Here is a 13,446-nt window from a genome sequence, read left to right on the forward strand (position 1 = left end):
GGCTGTTGGCATAGCCTACTATGGACAGGATGAGTGTGATAATGGTGTTTTGTGGGTGAAGGAGAGGATGGATAGGATCTTTTTTACTGTGTGCAGGAGGAAGAAGCATTTCTTGATTATAGCATTTACTTGTGGCTCAAGTGTTAGTTCGTTATCCATCAAGACTCCAAGGTTCTTTACCGTTGTTGATGGTGTTTATGCTGTTCCTAGTTTTGTTGGCCATGGGATGTAGTGGCTGTTTTTAAATATAATCATTATTTCTGTTTTGCCAGGGTTGAGTTTGAGGTAATTTATGTTCATCCAGCCATAGAGTTCTTGTCTCTCTTGCGTCTCTCTCTTCCCCTCATTGCAGGCGTGTCTCCTGCACTAATAGCAGGTCTAGGTCCCTGTTTCAGATTTCCCTTCCGAGTAGGGAGCGCTTGGTGGGTAAATTCAACCCCTTCACATTAAGAGACCCAAGCTTCAAGGTCTCAGCCCGGCCCCTACCCTCAACTTGCACTCTTCCACTGTACCACTCTGCTTATTACAGAAACCATCAACATTATCTTCAACTAAACTGTCTCCTCAACCCCCTAACCCCCCAAACCCCAAACCAAACTTCCGTCAATGACACCCACATTGCGATGGGCCACCAGAGGCAACTGATGCTGCATCCGTCATTTGCATTACCCCTGCACCCCTCCATTCTCATGTCACCATCATAGATCTAACCATCCAGTCTGCCACATTCCCAGTGACCCCCTCCTCTCCTTCAGCTGGAGCCGTCTGTGTTTTTCCACAGGGGTGTATTGAGATTTTAAAATGTTCTGCCTCCTGGCATCTTCTTCTTCTTCGCACTCCCCCTCACCCTCCAAAACACCAGAGGAGCTTCTTGGGCTCTCGGTTGATTAATCCCCGCTGAGGACTTAAAGAACCTGCAGCACCTCCTGGCCACTGGTCACACAGTAGTCGGCCTCCTTTTTCAAATGACAGTGCAAATGGGTAGGACCAGCGATACCTAATGCCTTTCTCTGTTAGCCACTGTGTGAGCGGGCAACAGTCTCTTCGGCGGGCCAGCGTGACCCCTGACAAGTCCTGGAACACTCGGATGGTGTCTCCCTTGTATTGGAAGCTCCCAAAGCGTTTAGCCTTCTTCAGGACCTCCATCTTTTCCCTGTACCTCAGGAAACGGACCACCATCGATCTTGGGTCCTTGCCTCCTCCACCACCGCCTCTGTGGGCCCTTTCCAGTTGCACCTCTTTCCCTCCTTCCAGGCGAAAAGCTGATTAATCAACCCTTGCACCTTCCTTCCACCCTCCACAGCTGTTTCTCCCTTCTGTCCTCTGACTCCGAGGATACGTAGATTGTTCCGACGTTCTCTATTTTCCAGGACGTCCAGCTTTAATAGGATTTCGTCTTCTCTCATTTCCAGATCTGCCAGGCGCGCCTCATACTTCATATCCAGGAGGTCTACCTGCAGGTGATTATTCTCCATCTTGTCTTCCAGCTTGTCCACTCGGCCCTTTAGATCACAGATCGATGCTTGGATGTCCGTCCGGATTGCTTTAATCTCCTGAAAAATGTCCTTCAGATCGTCTCTGGTCAGAGCTGGTGCGGGTGCTCCCCCTCCCGTGGCCATCCTGTTCTGTCTGGAGGTTCGACTCCCTGTCGTTCCCCTGGCCCATGCGAAACCGCTGATGTGCCTTAACCCCTGCTATGACCACTCCTCCATGCCCCAGCAGTACCTGATCCTCCTCCAGTGTATCAGCCAACAAACAGCCTCAAGGTCTCGAGTCCTAACTATCTCCTGTGGGGCCCAGGCAGCATTGTCTGTCCACCGCCCTCCTGTCTCCGGTGTCGCTCTTTCTCCAGCTTGGTCTTATGACCTGGGCCACCAAGCTTGGGCTCAGGGGTCTCACTACAAGGTCTCGCCTAGCTTCACCTAAAGCTCATGAGAGCTCACTCCCCTCCATCACCCTTCCGTCTCTTCAAGTCTTTGATGCGGAGGTGTGCGCCAGGAAGGTCTCTCCAATGGTGCCTTCTGGGACTCCGCCGGGACAACCCACGCCCCATTGTCCCCCTCCTTTCTTGTTGATCTTAGTCCAGTTCTGGTGGCACTAACTCCTTGGTTATATTACCGCCTGTCGACACTCCTTCTGTGCCCCGATCACCGGAGTCCCCTCTCTAATACCCTGTCGATTCAAGTGCTCGCAAGTCTCTCTTTCTGATGTATCGGGGGTGGCTTCCTGCTCCTGGATAGGGACTATGAATGTCTCTGGCTGGGATTTGGGGCTGAATCGCACCTATTCGGGTTCTCTTAAGCGGCTCTCCTGTTCTTATTATGAGTTGAGGAACCGCCCTGGGCGATCCATAAGATTCGGGGGGTCCCGGTATAGAGTCAGGGGGGGTGTGGGGGCGGGCTGTAGCTCAGTTCTCTTCTGAGACCCCAGTACTGCTTCCTCTCTGAAAGTTCCTCACCTCACTTTTCAGGCCCTCTCAGCCCCCTAGGGGGATGGTGTCACTGCCTCTGGCCTGGGTCCTCATCAGTATTGGCTCTATGTGTGGTTATTGGTTAGGTCTCCCCACAAACTTTCCAAAGGTCCCACGATGCCGGAGGAGGGTGGGCTGCAGTTCACACTCTGCTTTCCTCCCCGCTTGAGGTGGCGGATGGCTGGGACGCCCACACTTGGGCGAGTGTATTCCCCACTCCTCCTCCGCCTTCCTTCTCACCTGGATTCAAAAGAGGTCTGGTCTGGTGGCCCACGCGGCGCTCCTTCACCTCTCACCGTCGGCCGCCCTGTCAGGGATGGCCGGTGGCTATGCTGCCTCCGTCTCCCGGATCCTGCACTGCACTCCCTCTCGGGACTCCAATCAGCCCGGATGGGCAAGGTGTGGGGGACCAGCACTCCAGGGCTGCGGCGGCCCCGCAGCGTCTCTTCCCCTTACTCTGTCACAGTCGTCCTATTGGGTATGGCCTCCCGCTGCACCTCGTTGGCCTCATCCCGACACCGGGGGCGCGCGCTTCACTCCCTTTCAGGACACTTGCCGGCTCAGCTGGGCAATGCAGGCAGGATCAGCTGCCCAGCGATGTTGGGCTCCGGCTCTGTCGGGTGCGCTCCAGTCTCCTCTCCAGTCAGGAGAACGGCTGGCCTCCTCGTGGCACACCAGTCATGTATACTTCATCTCACACTGGACTGCACCAACAGTAGTGCAAGCCCTCGTCTCCCAACTCCGACCGGAGCAGGAGGTTGTGCACCTTAATCCCCCTCCTCAGCAGTGGAGGGGGATCATCGGGCTTCTCCTACGTGCTATCACTGCTCCTGAGGGGTGCTGCCAACTTCAAGGGACGGAGCATTGCCGGAGCAGCAGCTTCACGTGGCCATTACGGTCCGCACCCCCTAACGGTCTCAATGCCCCATTTTTAAAATCCATTGAACCCCATGCTGGAATGGTCAGATTTACTGTGAGTGGTCATTTTTCTGTGCTAAATATACTGATTTTTGGCAATACAGTAGAGGCTTTACCAACCTGACTGTGGCTCTGGTCCCGATCTCACTATTACCTCTTGCAAGGCTTGCTGGTTCGTCTCCCGCAATGGGACACCCACTGATCCATGACAGCATCTCATGGTGGAGGGGAGGGTAGGGTGGTGGAGGGAACTTGAGGAATGCCTCGTCATCCACCCACTGAGAGGTGCGTGGGGTAGCGGCTGCACCAGCCCAGTCCCTTACATCTTGCTTCCACCACGTCAAGGATGAGGAGTTCAGACAACTCTCCACATACTGCACAAGTCACTGTCCTGCCACCATGATTGCCAACTGTTAGCCCACCACTACTTTCCCATCACTGCTCCAAAGCCAGTGATTTCTGTTGCATCTGTTTAGAGCTCCAGAGGCCCCATTCCTGACGTTTTCACCACTTCAAAACAATACCCAGTTATATTGTTCAAGGAATTAATTCCACATTCTCGATTTCCCTTTGTGCTCCCTTTGACAACCTTGTGAAATGATTCGTATCCATCAAACCAACTGTCGCTAGCACCCATCTCCTAGAAAAGGGGCACACTAAGGCCATAACTATAGCTGCAAAGTTAAGCTGTCCAACAGCCCTTGCAACTGACGCAGCGTCTCTTTCCTGTTACTTAGGGAGCATATAAGGAAATCTCTGAAAGCCTCCACCTCCCCCTCCAGCAAGGAAGATGCGTGTACCCAATTCAATGCCTAAAATGGATAAGCATGTAGAGGGACCCTCACATTGCTCTTGCACTAGTGGCACCCCCAACCTCTCAGCCATATACTTAATCTTTTCCGCCATGTTATCATGCTTGCCGGATCCTTCTGCTCATACACACAGGAAGTCATCCAGATGATGCGGTCTTACACACAGGAAGTCACCCAGATAATGCATGATGCGGTCTTACACACAGGAAGTCACCCAGATAATGCATGATGCCTGTGAAGCCACCAAACCTGTTTGTACTGTCACACATGAAAGTTGCTCAAACACTCAAAAAAAGCATGCAGGGTGTAGCACAACTCTTTGTTAAACACCTGTTGTAATGCTCCTCTTCAAAGGACAAGCCCAGCAAGTAATAACCGGCCAGATGCACAGTCAGTAGCCTAAAAGCAGACTTTATATCGGCTTTAGACAGTAAGGCGCCTTGCTATCTCTTCCTCGCCAACATCTCAGCAGGTTCAGAAGATGCATACGAAGCCAAACAGTGATCAGCATCCAGCAGTCGTTTACAGAGTTCCCTTCCAGGTCAAACAGATGATTTATCATCCAGAACTCCACAACTTCTTTTTGAGGCACTACCAGAGATTCTGCAGATTGGGAAGGGAGGATTAGAACACAGACCCGCCACCCTCTCCATACTACACAGCTTCTCATTGTTTTCCTTTTGCTCTGGCTGATTTTAAATTCCTAGCCCAAGACCCTCATTTGGTCCCTTAAACTTGATAACAAAACCAACACAAAAGTCCTTCACCAAGATCTGACACCACTTTCTGCAAATTAAGTCAACCAACTCCCTAATCATGTCCTGCACTCTTACTGGTGCAGGCAGCGTTAACCACCTCCGGTCGCATTTTAGAATTGTTCTGTGCCTGCCGCCCCCGATTACGTCTTTAGTACTCAAGGCGGCAACTACCCCTTCTCCCGGCTTCTTCACAATTTAAAGGGAGGACTCCTTGCCTAAGTGGTCTCTCCCTGTCGGCCTTGGTCACTGTGCTGCTTCCACCAATGGCTTTGCGGGTGTCCCCTGCCACATGCGCTACACCCATGCTCACAGCTCTAGGCCGCCACACTTAAGCACTGCCCCATATCAAATTACCAGCAATAACGTGTCCTCCTCTGTTCTTCTTGTCTATAGTCCTTGGCAGCCTCCCTCACCCAAAGAGGCGTCCCCCAAGGGGTACTGTGACCTGTCCCTAGCTTCCATCTTGCATCTGTTCCCACTGAAAAGAGAGGTTCTTCTCCTTGTGCATCCTAAATTGCTGGACATAGCACCAACCATCCTGTGCCTCACAATTGCAAATGCACCATTTCAACCCAGTGCTTAACTTACTTTATAGGAACCACCAGACGTTGGTTCAGGCTTACTCAGGAACACCATTTGGGGTCGCCAGGGGTCGCACCTGCGACCTCCGAGGTCTCCCTTGCTACCCTTAAAGAAAAGAAATGTCATTTTATTTTTATATGATGTGGATACTCCTGGTCTGTGGCCAATGCCATGTGGCTCTTTGTTTCTGGAGTGGCTGGTTTTCTTGTTCAGGCCTCTTAAAAAAACAGGGGTTCCACAAGTGGAACACTTTGAGCAGTGACCCTAAATAAGAAGGAATAGTTATAACAAGTAATGTGTCTTTCTGGAATTCTATACACTAATTGCTAGACTCATTAAAGGTTTATTTCAGGCACACTTCAGGGGTGAGTCACAGATTTAGTCTGTTCTTACACACCTCAAATTCACAATGCAGACAAAAACTGCAAAAAGCATTTAGAGTAGAATAAGCATTCATTTCGGACTATGTATTTTGCTTTTCGCAAGTTGCATGTTTTTTCTGCCGTTGTCTCTATTGCGATCATCACAAGACATTCCATCTCAGTGTCCTCGCTCGGTCACTTGACAAAATCCTTGTGCCTAAAAGCTTGTGTACAGTGTAGAAATGTTTGACCATAGCACATAAAGTGGCCCTTGATTTCATTGCGCGCGCCAAACCCAGGGGTAGCAGGGCGCTGTGACAAGGAAATGCAAAACTTACAGGTCACATCATAGCATAACGTACAGAAGAGAATACAATAGGTCTCTGGAACACAAATAATTACAACTATACAAAGTTCAAGTAAGGTCAATCAGAGTTGCAGATGTATGGAGTCACGAATTAGTGCAAGTAATTCCAGTAGGAGGTAGGTGACACAGGTCAACTGAAGTGAGGTGAGGAGTTGAATGACATTTTTTTCTGAAACGAAGATAGGGCAAGTCCACTCTCAGGTCTTGTGGTAGTGAGTTCCAGGTTTTTGCAGCCTTTACCGGAAAGCTATTTCCTCCGATCGTAGTGAGTCTAAAGTTCGGTATTGTCAAACAATTAGAATTGACCGCTCTAGTCGGTCTGAGAGATGTTCTCCTGTGGAATTTGTCAATCAGGTATCTAGGGGCGGCGTTATTAAGGGCTTTGTGTGTCAGGGATAACATCTTGAGTTTTATTTTATTCTCCGTGGTCAACCAATTGTGATGGCGTCCGGCGGAGGAGATATGGGATCTTTTGTTTATGCCTAGTGCTGCTCTCAGGGCATTATTTTGTAGTATTTGTAGTCTTTGAGTTATTGTTTTATTAGCTCCGGAATATAGAGCGTTGCAGAAATCAATTCTGGAGAGTATTAAAGCTCTAGCCAGGATTAAGCAGCTCTTATTGGAGAGGAATGGTTTACCGGCTCTTATCAGTTTGCACGTGTAAGCCGTGGAGGAGGCAAGGGATTTTAGCTGTTTATCAAGTGATAGGGTAGAATCAAGATAGAATCCCAGGGTTTTTACATCCTTGGACACTTGGATGATATTCCCATCTATGTTGAATGAGGAGAATTCCTGGCCTAGTTTTTTGATATTGGCTTGGGTGCCCAGGATAATCAACTCTGTCTTATCATCGTACAGACAAAGGCCATGAGTGGCCATCCATGCCTGGATGATGAGATATACCTTGTTCACCAATTTCGTGTCTTTCGCATGATCCCCAGAAAGCGGGAGGAGGATCTGTGTATCATCTGCATAATTAGTGTTGGTGATACCGAGATGGTCCAAATCATCAAACAAGGGCTTGGTGAAGATATTGTATAGAGTTGGGGAGACACACGAGCCCTGGGGGACACCGCATGAGATGGGGGTGGGATCTGCCACTGCTGAGGGGAGAAGACTCATCGTTCTTTCACTCAGGAATGACTCGATCCATCTAATGGCTTCTGGGGAGAAATGAGCGGCGGAATCCAGGTGACTACAGAGGACTTTATGATCCACCAAATCAAAGGCAGCTGAGAGGTCCAGGGGTAGCAAAAGTACTGTTCTCCCTTTGTCTCTCAGCTCGTCAATTTGGGATTTCAAGTCAATAAGGGCAGTTTCTGTAGGGAACGGAAGCCCGATTGTCTCTGTCCTAGGAAGTTGTGTAGTTCTAGATGCTTTTGAATTTGGTTGTATGCAGCTTTGTCCAGAATCTTGAGAAGAAATGGTACCGTAGTGAGAGGGCAGTAATTAGTGGTGATGAGGGGTTCTAGTGTCTGCTTTTTAAGGAGGGGGAGTACCCAGGACTGTTTAAGGTTAGCAGGGATGGTGCCTGAGGCAAAGGAAGCGTTAATCAATTTAGTGATAAAGGGAGATAATTCTCTGGCAGCGTCTTTTAGTAATTGTGCTGCGCAGATGTCACCTTTACAATTAGATGGTTTAAGTGACAGGATGATTTTTTCTACTTCCAAGGTGGTCATTTTGTAGAAGTGGAAGGTATTACTGTGCTCCATTAGATTATTGGTGTGGGGCATTTTTGGCAAATCCTGAATTTTTAGTACTTTTTTTTGCTGCTCTCCCTGCGCTACTCTAAAATCTTTAATACACAGTTATGAACCCTCCCAATGGTATGTATTTTAGCAACACCTGAAGCCTGAAAAGTAGATCCACACAGGCTTGACATGTGGCCAACTTTGCAACAGACCCTCAGATTAACTGGGCTGCTGTTAAATCTCAGTTATCAGTTTAATGGTATCCACTAAAGAGTGTAATTTGCTTTCTGACTTTGAGGACATTCAGACATGTAATTTCTCATTTTACTATAGCCGGTACGATAGCTATAGGAGGTAAGATAGCTCAGTGGGTTGAGAATTCGCTGCTGCGATGTGTGTGTGTGATCTGCAGGTTTGAATCCCTGCAAGGCCAACTCAGCCTTTCATCCTTCTAAAGTTGATAAATGAGTACCAACCCAGGTTGGGTGATATTGTATGTATATTTGTTCTATATAAAGCGATTAACCGTTAAGTGCTATATAATAACACTTCATTATCATTTGGCCTTGGAGGTCTGCTTGCATTCAGAGTAATGTGTTAATATGGGCCTATACACACTGATATTAATGATACATATGGTGATCCATTCGTGTATGAAATGTATATCAAATTACAGTGATATCGTAACCATATTTTTATAGTGTACTTAGGAATAATGCTATGTGATGCCACTTCCTGTTTTGACACGGAGTAAAATGGTCAGGTTCCATCGCATCCTGTGATATCACTTCAGGGTGTGGTCAAATGACATCACTCCTGTGATGTCATCAGAGGTCGAATGTCCTGTGATGTCAAGTCCACGACCCCTGGCATTTTGGTGAAATGACGTCCCTCAGTTTACTGGCACACATTCGTGGAAATATTAATATTAACGCACCTCCAATGAGAAATCACCAGCTGCCACTGACCTTCAATCACACTCACTCATTTATCCACCCTACATGTTTTTTGTGTTTAAAATGTAGCTTTATTCAGAAATAACACATTTCTATAAAGAACATAAAAGCACATATGGAAAAAGGAAAATGAAAACATAAATATAAATTCAACATTCTACAGCAATCCAATCCACAGAATACATACAAAATTTGCCAAATTTAGAATATAAAAATAATCCACTGTGAAATATATGGGGCTCATTCAGAGTTTGGTGGTAGTTTGGCAGAATTACCGCTGGACTACCACCAAATTAAATTACCTTTACCGCCACTACGTCCAGTGGGTTTACCGCGAGATTACAAGTGGTGGTAAGGGTTGTAAACTCCCATTTTTCTGGTCCATGAAACTCCATGGGGATTTCGGCGGAATTACCACCGGCGTTAAGTCAGCCGCTGTTGATGTTTTTTCTCGGTTAAATTCGAGGATTTACCTCCAGCATTTTGCTGGAGGTAAATTCTCTACTCCAAGGTCAAACCCGCACTTTGGTGAAGCAACCGCCACTTTTTTACCACTCTGTCACCCTCGGAATGAGGCCCATAGTATAAAACAGAGTCTTCATAGAAAACAAGATCATCAACCTGCCAATTTAAAATACTCCCTTCCAATATACCCTGCTAAATCAAGATAATTAGATACCGCTACAGTGACATTTGGTGAAGCACTGAGTTTAAAAAACACCAGTGCATCAGTCCGATTTAAGAATCGATGTCGTACTATATAATATGTTAATGTTAAAGATCACTTGTACATTGCACTATCACCACCGGAGTGGTGCTCTGGTGGATCTGAAAGATAAGAGGGGGGCTAGTAGGGTAGCAGGAATAGGCATAGCAAGAGTTGTGATGTCCTGTTGACAGCTTCAGTTTGGTTTTCACCGTTTGCTTAGCTTGGGTGCGATTTACGGCTTTGTAGATTCCCATGCGCTGTTGTGCGGGGCTATGTGTGGTTTGTTTTGTAGTTGCAGTGTGGTGAAGTGCATGCGGATTGATGTGCAGAGAGGTTGAGTTTGTTTTGAGTTTGAGAAGTGTGTGCAGAACTTGAGGTTTTAGGGTTGGGTTACGGGGTGTTTAGGGCTTTTCTTACCTTGATGCTTTGAGCTTCTGTGCTCATCGTCTCTGTCCGTGCTGTGTGTTGGGCGCTTTGTAGCGGTTTGTCCGGCAGGTATTATGCACAGTGGTGGCTTTCCTCTGTAATCATCAAGTGGTATGTGGACATGAGGTTGTGAGGGCCTCCCCTCGCCCCGGGCTTGAGATGACTTAGGTTGCCGGTATTTGGTTGTCTCCCTGGGTTTCTTGTGTGGGATCCCCACCCACTGAGGGTCGGTGCACACTAAGGCCTCGTGGGTTGCCCGTTATTAGTTAATGCTTCCCCGCCATCAGTTGGGGTTCCTGTCTCTGGGTAATGACTAGAGTGGGGTATTGTAGGGAGTGGTTCTTTTTGGGCTCTCTCCCAGGCTTGTTCCTTCCGTGTATGCTTGTTAAGGTGTGCTCTGTTTCTAGTGGAGTCTTTGTTTTTCCTAGTCATTCTCTTCTGATTCTGAGGTGAAGAGCCACGCTTTAAGTAGTTTTCTGAATTTTAGGAATTCCTTTGTTTTGTGTATGTCTTTTGGGGGACAGTTCCAATTTTCTGCTGCCAGGTGGGAGAATAATAAACCCCCAAGTTTTCTTTTTTTGTATGGTTTTGGTTGTCGGCGAATGTTGTTGCTTGATCTGAGTGGTTTTACCGGTAGGTAAATGTTATTTTCTTTTGTAGGAATTCTGCTCCTTGGTCGTGGATTGCTCTGTGCGTTATGCATATTGTTTTGAACCTTATTCGTGGTTTGATGGGTAGCCAATGTAGCATTTTTAGCGCTGGGGTGATGTGGTCCCTTCATGGTAGTCTGAGCAGGAGTCTGGCCGCTGTGTTTTGGATATGTTGCAGTTTCTTTAGTAGGCGTTTTGGCATTCCAAGGTATAGGCTATTGGCATAGTCTATTCTGTATGTGATGAGGGATGATGGTGAGTGTTTTATGGGTGAAGCAGAGGAAAGGTAGGATCCTTGATTATTGCATTTACTTGCGTTTCTAGTGTTAGTTCGTTGCCCATCAGGGGTGCCCATCAAGACTCCTAGATTTTTTACTGTTGTCAACGGCATCAGTGCAGTCCCTAATTCTGCGGGCCATGGGGCATAGTGGTTGTTTTCCCTGTTTTTGGGTAGAATCATTATTTCTGTTTTGCCTGGGTTGAGTTTGAGGCTGTTTGTGTTCATCCATTCATAGAGTTCTTGTAAACAGCCTTTCAACGTTGTGTTTTTTTCTTGTGTGTCTTCTATTTTGTATATGATTTGTGTGTCATCTGTGTAGTTGTAGCATGTAAAGCTGTGTCTTTTGATGAGCTTGATTAGTGAAGTCAGGCAGATACTGAAGAGCAGTGGGGATAGGAATGATCCTTGTGGTACTCTGCAGTTGGTGTCCCTTGGAGTGGATTTATGATTTAATCCAGATTAGGGATAGGTCAGTGATTCCAATTTCTGCTAGGCTCTTGATGAGGAGGTCATGGCTGACTGTGTCAAATGCTGCAGAGAAGTCCAGAAGTATCACAGCTGAACTTGTGTGGGAGTCTGCGTTTGTCTTTAAATCATCCCAGATTGAGAGGAGTGCAGTCTCAGTTCCTCTCAGGCCGAAAGCCGACATGTGCCTGGTCCAGCAGTTGGTGTTTTTCTATGTGTTCCTGTGTTAGTCCAGAGATGTTTGAAATAGGACTGTAGTTGCAGAGGTCTTCCACGTTGCCTGCAGTGTCCTTGAGTACTGGTCTGATGTACGCCGATTTGAATGATGGTAGTAATTTCCCTGTTGCGGGTGATAGGTTGAAGAAGTTTCCGTAACATTCCAAAGGTGTGCCCTGTGTGAGGATTGCTTTGTATATGTCTGGAGGGCAGGGGTCCATGTGGGAGCCTGCTTTGTTGCTATTTCTTACCAGCTTGACAAATGTCTCTACTGATATTTGCTGGAAGCTTTTGAGTTTGTTCTGACAAAGCTCAGTTGGGGGGAGTGGGGTTGTGTATTTTGGTTCACTGGTTTGCTTTGTATGATTTGGCAGATGAGGCTGATTTTGTTTTTGAAGTGGTCTGCAAGGTTGTTGCATGGTTTCAGTGAGGGTACCGGAGGTTGTTGCATCCAATTGGGTTCCTCATTTCGTTTATGATGTTGAACAGTTCTTTTTGTGTGTTTGTGGCTTTGGTGATTCGCTTGTCGTAGTATTTCTTTTTGGCCTTTTGAATTTCCTTTTTGTATAAACAGATTTGTTGTTGAAATTCTGATTGTTTTGCCTGGTCATATTTTTTTCTCCATTCTAGTTCCAGCTTTTGGTTTTTCCTTTTCAAGGTGCTAAGGAAGGAGGAGAGTAAGCCATTTAGCCATTACTCTCTTGCGCAATGGGGCGAAAGGCTTCTCCTAGGAGATGTTGTCAATTGTTTCGTTAATCCAATCATGAAGTATTTCTGTTTTTCTATCTAAGTCGATTTCCTCCAGGTTCGCGGTTGATGGTCTTGTGAGTTCAAGTTGTTCTAGTAAGTTACTACCTTTGATGGTCTTCCAGTTTCTTTTCATGACAGTCGGAAGTTATTTGAGTTGTTTGGCTGCTTTCGTAGGTAGCATGATCACAAATGGAATGATGAGGGGGTCACTCCAGAGTATCTGTATTGGTGGTGCCGTGGTGATGAGGTTTCTTCTGGCGAAGATTGCATCGAGTGTGTGTTCCGCTGTGTGTGTTGCTCCTTTAACCATCTGATGTAATTTCATAGTCTTCAGTTGCTTGACTAGCGGTTTTTGCAAGTTTGCGCTTTCTTCTTCAAACCAGATGTTGAAGTCCCTGAGAATTATCAGGTGTTCATGTTCGATGGCAAAGTTGGTGATGGCTTCTGTGAAGGTGTCCACGAATGCTGTGTCATAGGTTGGTCGTCTGTAAAATAGAATGAATTTGAAATTTGTTTTGGGGTTCATTGTCAAGTGAAGGATTAGGGATTTGCAGTTTTTGATGTTTACCGGTTCGTCTGTTTTTATTTTCAGATGCTCCTTGTCAGCTATTGCAAGTCTTCCACCTTTTTTTTCTTTTCTGTTCACCTGTGAGCACTTGAGGTTTTCGGGGGGCAGCTGTGTAGTGTGATTTTGTAGTTGTAGTCTAGCTATGTTTCTGTGATGAATAGAATGTTGATACCTCCGTCGCACAGTAGGTCGTAGATCTCTGTGGCATGTTTGGGCATCGATCTTGCGTTGATTCGTTTGCAGTGGCTCCTTTTGATGCAGTTTAGTTTTGTTTAATATTGGCTTTGTCGCTTGGTTGTTATGTTGGTCTTCTTCCATGTTGTTCTCAGGATGTGGTGGGTGTTCAGAGTGATCTGTTTCTTCGTTGAATTGGTCTGTTAGATTAATTATTGGGTTGCTGATTTTTTCTGCTTCTTCTTCTATATTTTGTTGTAGTTTGTGGAGGTGTCCTCGTGTTTTTGTGATA

At 46.7% G+C, this 13,446-nt stretch overlaps 1 protein-coding gene across 1 annotated transcript in view; it reads left to right on the forward strand.

The window, feature by feature from the left end:
* The window catches only part of MMP23B (matrix metallopeptidase 23B), a 203,187-nt gene that overhangs the window by 134,720 nt on the left and 55,021 nt on the right, over positions 1-13,446 (forward strand). The gene's annotated exons all lie outside the window — the stretch shown is intronic.

The sequence above is a fragment of the Ambystoma mexicanum genome, chromosome 8, assembly GCF_040938575.1.
Source record: "Ambystoma mexicanum isolate Mex_15411 chromosome 8, UKY_AmexF1_1, whole genome shotgun sequence".
In the NCBI taxonomy this organism is placed as follows: domain Eukaryota; kingdom Metazoa; phylum Chordata; class Amphibia; order Caudata; family Ambystomatidae; genus Ambystoma; species Ambystoma mexicanum.